The sequence below is a fragment of the Phalacrocorax aristotelis genome, chromosome 6, assembly GCF_949628215.1.
Source record: "Phalacrocorax aristotelis chromosome 6, bGulAri2.1, whole genome shotgun sequence".
NCBI lineage: Eukaryota > Metazoa > Chordata > Aves > Suliformes > Phalacrocoracidae > Phalacrocorax > Phalacrocorax aristotelis.
In genome coordinates this window covers 44,330,951-44,340,031 of record NC_134281.1, presented here as the reverse complement: position 1 = coordinate 44,340,031, position 9,081 = coordinate 44,330,951, and the positions used below count along the sequence as shown (strand labels likewise).

Below are 9,081 nucleotides of genomic sequence, written 5' to 3'. Positions count from 1 at the left end.
GTCCTGTTCCCTTGCCCTACTTGGAAGCACACCCTTGTTTCCAGGGTTGTGTTACAATCCCATTTGTTTCTCACTATAAAACCAGCTCATTACGTGGCTCTTCCCATCCCTGCTGTTACAATACAGTATGCAATTTTGCATTTGCTTATGACACACTATGATCTGAGCAATATAAATATCATGGCTGATCTGGTGTTAATCATCTCCGTCCTGTCTGATGAGAGGGCAATTGAAAGTACACTAAAGCTCTGCAGGTTATTCATAGCATCAGCTCACTAATTTTTACTGGAATACATTCGCATTTGAATGACATGTTTATTGGAACTTCTTTTGCAGTCAAAGAGAGTTATTGTGGGCATGGGCTAAACGCATTCAGCCATTATATTCTGCAAGCTGCAGTTAAATGCCAGACTAGGGTTGAGCTGGGTTTGAACAGCCTGTCTATAAAATCTCCTTCATGTGTCACCAAAACAGACTCGCTAAAGAGTCTACAGGCTACCAGCTTAATATATTAGCCTAATATATTAGCTCTTAGCTTAATATTAAAATAACAATAATTGTCAGAGGTACAAATGTTGCGGCCAAGCAAAGAGCGCTTGGAAAACGCAGCCCTCAAAGGGAGCAGGTCATCAGCCAAGAGAAATAAATTACCTTCAGCTCCCAGCACGCCAGCTGTATCTAAATCAGCGTAAATATATGACTTCTGCAGACTGGTTTTATCTTCTTGGAAGTGGAGGAGGGTTTGCAGTGTTGCTCGAAGGCAGGTGGCTATCGGGGGCCTTGCTTTGCAGCATCCTCTGGGGATGGCGATCACCTGCCAGGTCAGAAAGCCTTCACCTCCCAGACCTGCCAGCCCTATCTCCCAAGGAAATCTGGCTCCTCTTTCATTTTCGCTTTCCATATCGGATCCTAAAGTACTTGGCAGTTGCTTTGCATGACAGTGTGCTCTCCTCTGCTCTGGAGCTGGCTCCCTGGGCAGCTGTGGGTGCTCCCACCCCAGCTCCCCAGGCGCCCCGCGGTCAGCCATGGAGGAGATTCGTTCGGGAAGTGAAGTAAATGCAAAGATCCATTCCTTTCCTAGTTGTGTATAGCCTAAACATGTGCTGCCATGGAGGATTGGTATTTAGATGGAGTCCATCGGAAAAAGAGACTTCTGACACTTTCCTACCATGATGGTTTTATTAGGCACATTAGCACCTCCATGCCGGATCCTCCTTCCCTGAGGGTGAGCAGCCTCACTCGGGGTGGGGTTTAATTCCTCTCTCTGCCCTTGGGAGCTGCGTAAAACAGAAAACAACACACATTTCAGGTTCGCTGGGGACACAAAGCTTGGCAGGTCTTGCACAAAGCGGTAGAGACACAGACCTGTCCTGGGAGCTCCCAGCAAGCACAGCCCTGCCCCCCCCCCCCCCCAGTAATCGCTGTTACGCCCTGCAATAAAACGCTCTGTTGCTCTGCAGGACACAAGCGGTTTTAGCCTCCAGTTCAGGCTTTTGTATTGAGTTTGTGAGTCTGCAACCGTTTGCCTTGCAGTCGGCCAGCTGGTTTTTGGGGGTGGTGGTGGAATCAAACCAGTGCAAGTCACAGAGCTCAACAGAGCTGATAATTTGGCTTTTTTTGTGTGAACCTGCCTCTCCTCAAATGCAAAAATTGAATTAATAAAAACCAACCTAAAAAAAAAAAAAAGTTGCGAAGTACACCTTCATATTAAAGAGAACCTGGGATGCCAGTCTTTCTTTTGTTCCTAATTTGCAAACTCCTTATTTTTTAGGGAATATGCCTGTTCTAATGAAGGAAGCCAGGACAACAATAGCAATAAAAGCTCTCATGGAGTTGATTCAGACAACTATTAAATGAAGTGTAGACTTGCAAAATTCCATCTTTGACATCTCAGTTCCTTTCTGACACCAAAATGTGAATCAAAATCTGAAATAACTCTCACTGGGTTATTTTTGCTGAAACTTTGCACAACTACGGGCAAAAGCCCAAAGCATTGCTGAATGCAAAACACAAATTACTTCATGTGTTATAAAACACTCCTGCTCAAGTCTTGAAGAACTTCTCAGACTGAATCAAGAGGAGGGATTTTTGTTGTTTTTTGTTTTCCAAGAAGGCAACAATTCTTATTTCAAAAAATTGCTATTTTTCCCAGACTTCAGTTTTGGAATTAAACTGGAGTCTGATTAAAAGTTATGTGAAATGAGAATGTACAATTGTATAATGCAGTAGTAATGTTTTTCTTAAGGGGATGGGGCAGAGGACACATTTACAGGCTTGTCCTTTCTGGTTTTACTCTCTGGTTTTGCAATGCTCTTGTTAGAGGGAGTGACAGCAGAAAGAGACTGTGTAAGGCCTAAATATGGGCAGGAAATTTTCCACGAGGATGGGCCAAAAAATTTGCTGAGATGTCAAAACTTAGCCCAGCTCACTGGGAAGTAGATGTGAAACCAACACCTTTCAAAGCTTTCAGATAGGAAGGCAGCTCATGTCTTGTCCCACAACTGGTGCCTATCCAGATGTTGGGGGATATTGGCATTTTAAACACTTTTTGGAGAAATAGTTAAAGCAGGAGTCTGCCAGCATGCAAGATGGCTAGCTGCTATGTAGCTTGACTGGATGAGCAGCCTGGACCAGCTGCACCATGCCAATGAGACCCATGACTAGAAGCTCATCAGGAATGGAGAGATTTGGCCATGAATGTCTGTCACAGATCTGGGGTTCTTATGTCTCTGTCAAGGTACTTTGTAGCTATATACACATCTTTTCTGACCACAAAGTACCTTATGATGTCAAGAAAGCCTTCTTCAGGAAAGCTTTGTTAGAAAGAGCTGGTTCCGGTGAAATTTTTCTTTTTGAAGAATAAAAAAAAAAGGAAAAAATAAAGAACAAAGCCGAAGCAGTTCATCCAAGACTTCCCAGCCATCTCCTCACCATTAGGTTTTGGGCAATCTCATGCTAACCTATTTGGGACAGTAGGTCAATAGCTATGGCTTATCCTTGGAATAAGGTCCCATGGGACTCCTAATTCCTGCCACCACCACCCCTCACCTGACCCCTGGTTTGGGACAAACTAGGTGTTTACCTTCCCTGCACCTCATTTTCTCTGCCGGTAATAATGGGAAGTGATGATTGCTGCCTGCTTTGATGAAGTCTCCTGTGATCTACAAATGAAAAATGCAGTGTAAATGCAACGAATGTAATTATTATTATCACCAAAGAAGCTGCCTGGTGACCTTGGAGCTGGTTTATAGATTCATAATTGGTTTAGGTCAAAATGGTGATGAGGCAACATTTAAACATGCCATTGCATTCTCAGTATACCAGTCTAGACTTGAGGGACAGTAAATATTGCAAGTGTGGTAAACCTGTGTTTCAGGACACTGCGATATCTTAATCTTTCATAGTCTTCTGAGCTCCAACTGCCCCAGCAATGCTAGGATTTGGAAATTCCCAGTCAATAGTCATTCTGTCATACAGGTCAGGTTAGTCTTCAGCCTATGTTTTCCTACAATAAATTGTGTGCAGTCCTCAGGAATGAGAACCAAATAGTATCTGTCATTTACAGAGAGTATTTAATTTCAGAAAGAACCTTTGTGTATAGCAGAATCACACAGCAATGAACAGCCCCTTCCAGCCTGAAAAACAGCTGCTATTTAATATTATATAATCACTTTATGCTGCCCTCAAAAATAGAGGGTGAGGATTCGAACACTGCATCCTGCTAAAATTATAGGAAAAGTACCTATAGACTGAAAGCCATTTTCTAAATGGGAATTTAGCTGTAATTATTGGTCAAACAACTCCTTTTAAGTAAAAAGTCCCTTATTTAATGCTGTGACAGAGCATTACTGTATGGGCTTTGCCTTTCAGCAGTTTTTTTCTGCCTCTCATTTATTAAACTAATCTGTCCAGAAAGAGAAAAAAACACAACCATGGGGAGGGTTATAAATCTTCCTGCTTTTGAGCAGAACTCAAGCCCTAAGTAAAGAGAGGCTGGGAACCCTATTCCTCCATCAACAGGTTATTCCATAATTATCCTCTCCTGGGCTCTCTCCACCTTCCCCTGCAGCCTGTAGCCAGAGTTAGAGCCAAGATCCTGGGCAGAGTGGACACACCACCAGGCCCCTGTTTCCCAGTGTTGTGCAACGAAGTCTCTGTTATCAGTGTCCTCAGGATCTTCCCACAGCTGAGACAAAAGGTCTGGGGTTATTTGTAGATGTCTATAATTTGTAGGGTCCTCCCTTAGTTTGATTTGCTCTTAAATATAGGACTGGGAACTCCTGTGCAGAGTTGTCCTCTTATTGCTTGATGTTTCCTGTGTACTGAGCATGCTGTCAAAACAAATATTCCCCTACCCTTGTTTACCACATTCAAGTCTTTGCCATCTCATACATCAGGCCTGGCTTCCTCCCAACTCCTTACAATCTGGATTGCCTGAATAGGAGCTATTAAAGTCTTTTAGCAGTCCTTTTCCTCCCAAGAAAATGAACCCGATCTCTAGGATGTGACATTCAGCTTCTTTTCGTGAAAATGATGGTTAGAAATCCACTTACCCTCTCAGCAATATTGGGATCATCTGTCATTAGCGTCCAGCCCATCCCCCTGTAGCCAAACTGGCTCCTGGCTGGTTTCCTCCATGGGTATTTAAAGACTATCACAGTATTTACCTCTCCTTCCTTTGCTATTTGTATGCTAGCTCCTCGGGCTTGTGTTTCATCACTATTTTCATTGCTTTTCCCATGTTTCAGCAGCAGACAGTGCTTGTTCCCGAGGTTGTGGATAGAGGAGGAGACCCGTGGATGGGCTGTACGCGGCAGGTCTGGGACTGTCACATACTACAACAGCTCCTAATGCCCCACATAAGGTGGGGTTGGGGTTTGGTATGGGTCCAGCCTGCAGACCTGGCCTGTGCACCAGCTGTTTCACATGAGAGCACAACCTCTGTGATGGAAACTATTAAGTTTAGGCTGATTTTTTTCTCCTTTAGGACCACAGGCTATTCTGGACTTGTGAGCTGCAAGGGGACAAACCTGATGATTTATCCACTAAGCCACATAGGCCACTCAAACAGCTCCTTAATGTGAAACATGTGCTGCTGAGCCCCAGCAGTTAGTTCTCACTTTGGCTTAGCCCCTGTCTACTCAAATGCTGAGCGCATTTGGACAACAGTGATATTTCAGTGAGGAAAGCTGCATTCATGGAAATCCCATTGCTGTAAGAACAGGGTCTCTCTGCTGGCATTTATTTTGACTGTGGCCTGAGTTATTTACAGAGGGTGAAGGATGTTTCACTTGACTTTTATCTAATTATGATGGGCTTATGCAGATTAAGCATTATATGACTTACGCTATTTATGGCAGGCACGATGTGTCAGTAGCAGAGCATATGTGCAGCGTGCAGGGCTCACGCTCAAGACTTGGGGCCATTACAAAAAAGGTTATTTAGACCCCTTGCTCCCAGTTAGCACCAGCTCCTGTTAAAATCACCAGGAGCAGAGCACCTAAATAACCTCGCAGACCAACACCGAGATTCACAGAGATCTTCAGGTGCTTGGCAGGTGCTGCACAGCAAACTGCACGGGAAACCAGAGCTGGATGACTTGCATCACTGGAGTAATTTTAACCCCCATAACTTCATTATCATTGGCATATTAACTCCCTCTTTACTTCCCTGCATTGCTGTAGGGAGAGGAAATGGATCATTACAACAAATATCACCTTCCCCGGGAGGTTTTAGCACAGGGATGGCTGAATCCTTTCTAGTATCCGCTAGGTCCTTAAGAGCAATTAGCTCAGGGTGCCTGCACAGCTTGGTGGGGAAGGAGACAAGTAACCTCTGCTAAGGAACCCAGCAGATATGCCAGGAGAACTGAGTTTTACTGAGCTCAGGAATGAGCTTCCAGGCAATATCTCACAGATTGGTAAACAAATGCACTTGCACAGATGCTGCCTCTGTGAACAGAACAGGAGCTTAGCTCACCACACTTCTTGAAGTACTTAAGAAAAGAAATGTATGCTCTTTAAATGCTTTGAGATTGTAAGTGAAGTTGGAGTCAAGGACGCTGCTTCACTTCTTTTGTGCTTAGTGCTTGCAACTATGTAGGACGGCACTGTAGATGGGCAAATAGATTTGCACAAGAATGTTTAACATTTCCTAACAGAGATTGTTTGGAATTTCCCATTCTGTGAAAAAAAAAAGTTAGTATTTTGATTTTCTGTCTCAATTCAGAAGGGAAACACACAGGAAAATATTGGAATTTCTCAAGGGAAACCCCAAACTCAAAAGTGCCTTAATAAAGCGAGGAATGGCTAGGAGAGACCCCAAACATTTTTGGTAACTAGAAATACCAGCATATCAGCTTCCTCTGCATAAGGTTACCTACCTTGGCTGATAGGGTAGGTAGGGGAAATACCATACAGATATCCCTTGAGGATACACTTCCCTTCTGACTCCTGACACCCGCTCTGGTTTTCTGGAGTACCTAAATCCAACCATGACAGTTTTTCCACTTTGGCTTTAAAGCCAAACCCATCCCCATTCCCCAGCCTCACCCTACAACTGTCTGCCTTGGCACCAAACAACTGGGTTTGCTTCTCCTGTGTTCTTAAGTTCATTTTCTGCTTAATAAACATCTTGATTGTCTGTCTCTTATCTGCAAAAATTTATATATTTTCTCCCATAATGAAAGATAAAGCACAGCAGTTGATGTTTGGACACAAACCACCCCAAAAGGTCTCCCCTTTTCCATTGCAGTGGTGGGTACAGGGGCAAGTGGAACTCAATCCTTGTAACTTTTTCCCTTCTGTACTTAAGCAAAAATAGCTGCTCATAAATATAACCAAGTTGGGAGAAAATGTCCTGAGGCAATCTGGAAGATCATTACAGGTCCTGTGCTGGAAATATTTGTGTTACATTTCCAATAAAGCCCAATGTGTATTTTGGGAGCTTGGCTATGGGCAGCCTGTTCTCTACTGAACCCTCTGGCTCCTTGCAGAGGTGCCAGCTTGTTGAAGGCTGTACCGCTATGTCCTAATATCCTCTCCCAGAGAGGTCTGATGGGTGGTTCATTAGCTTAAGCACTAATCCATGCTGCCTCATACTTATTTGTATGGAGACCTGCTCTGCAAGAAAGCTACTTTCCATGCTTTGTCCTCTGAACAGTTAATCCACCTGCTCAGTGCCTAGCCTGGCCCACTTCCACAGGGAACTGCTCCCTCCGTTGCAAGATAAGGCATGCATGGCTTAATGCCTCCAGTAAGCTTGCTTTCTTTATTCAAATCTTCCTGGAAGACCTCAGAAAGGCAATTGCCTTCTTATTTTCAGTGCCAGTTCAGACAAGGAGCAGGCACACAGTTATTTGAATATATTGTCCATAATAAATAAGACTGAAGATGTAACCCTCTGCCTAGTATCCCTCCCTTTGCGCCTCCAGCCTATTAGCATAAGGTGGGTGGAAAGTCTTCTGCAGCCTTTTTTGTTCAGCTCGTGTTTGCTGGTGTTTGTGAAGTTACCCATTATCAACCCAGCGTGCTGCTGTTTGCTTTCAGCAAGGTCAAATCTGCCTTTGCCTTTGCTCTGGCTCTCCTGGTATGTCAGCTGCAGCACAAGAATTTAGTATAAAGGTAACTTCTAGTTCCTTTGTAGCTCCTTTGGAAAGCTGAAATGATTATAGATAGTTTTGCTGTGTGAATATTAAGGCACATGTCAATCCATTATAAAAACTACCTTTCCAAGACTTCTTAATACTCCAGCTTCACATCACCCCAAAGAGTCATCTCCAAACCTCTAAGACTTTTGCCATATGTGCCTTAGCTCATGGTGGCCCAGTTCACATGCCAAACAACATCACACCTGATTTATACCAAGTATAAAGTGAGTAAGAAATGACTTACCCTCCAAGACTGAAAATGCTGCCCACCCATCATCGTTGCTTGAAGAAATGTATCTTACATATTGGCATGGAAATCATTAATGCTCCATTTGAAAAGAGGCTTTTTCTGCAGCTTTGGACAACCCAACGAGAGAGGGTTATCTGTTTTTCAGAAGTGCCCTGAGGTGCAGCAGATAAGCTGCCTGACTGAAGAAGGCATGAAGGAGGGCAAATGCTCTCAAACCACTATTCTTGCTATTCTCTGGGGGCCTGGAAGGAGGAGGGGTTAAGAACCGATAAGGAATCTCTCCTCTTGGGGAGCATCAGATTAAATCTGACCTACAAGCAGAAAGTGTTCCAATCTAATTGCTCGTACAAAGAAAAATTGGTTCCCAGCTAGTCCCTCCCCACTGATTTTGTGTTAACTTGCAGCTTTGCGTTCCTGCAGGGGAAGAAAAAACCTGAGCAAAAAGTGATGAAGCTTTACATTTAGAAGCCTTATCTTATGAGCAAATCCCTTGAAAAATTAACCAGGAGACTCATCTATGGGAAAATGGCATGATTTAATAAAAGTGAGCTTTTTTTTTTATAATAAAAGCAAAGGGATGTGGGGCATGGGAGCACCACTGATGAACAGTAATGAAAACCAAGGGAAGTATTAACAACACACTTTTAGCAGTGAGGCCAGTGAGATGGTGGGTCAGCTGGCCAAGGGATGTGATAAGTCCAATATAATTTGGCACCTTTACATCAAGCCTGGATGTCTTTCTAGAGGACATGCAGTACCTTAATCATGGGCTGAAAGGTTTAATGCAAGAGCTGCTGGATGATTTCTGAACGAGGGATGAAGTGTCCTGCTGCCCTCGGCATTGATTCATTTGTTTACAGTCAGTGTTGGTGACTTTTAGAAATAGGTGAGTTGAAAGTGCCATGTCTTACTGGTCCAGGCTCGCACTGCATCCATTCAAGGGGATGCTTGGGCTGGGTCTGCTAAAAAGAATTACTTCTCTTGAAAAAAGTAGTGTTTTTTTCAGCCGCAATTGTCTCATTGTTTACAAGCAAAACTTTCATAGACTTTTACTAGTTTTTATTGTTTTCCCACGGAAAGAAATACTTTGTAAAGAAAAAAATCAAAGCAAACCCCAACCTTTGTTTGCCCTCCCCAACCTTGGTAGCTATTCTTCCTTTAATTTAAGCAAGGCTTATATCGG

At 43.5% G+C, this 9,081-nt stretch overlaps 1 long non-coding RNA gene across 2 annotated transcripts; it reads right to left on the bottom strand.

Annotated features, from left to right (window-relative positions):
- Positions 1–357: 357 nt before the first annotated feature.
- On the bottom strand, positions 358–8,307 carry LOC142058366 (uncharacterized). Of its 2 annotated transcripts, XR_012660939.1 has the most exons (4): positions 7,893–8,307; positions 6,383–6,481; positions 3,083–3,161; positions 358–1,277 (listed from the first exon to the last, which is right to left on the bottom strand). It is a non-coding gene; the product is annotated as an uncharacterized LOC142058366 (long non-coding RNA). The 2 variants fall into 2 exon arrangements; XR_012660938.1 differs by lacking the exon at positions 6,383–6,481 and having other exon boundaries at positions 7,893–8,303.
- Positions 8,308–9,081: the final 774 nt, after the last annotated feature.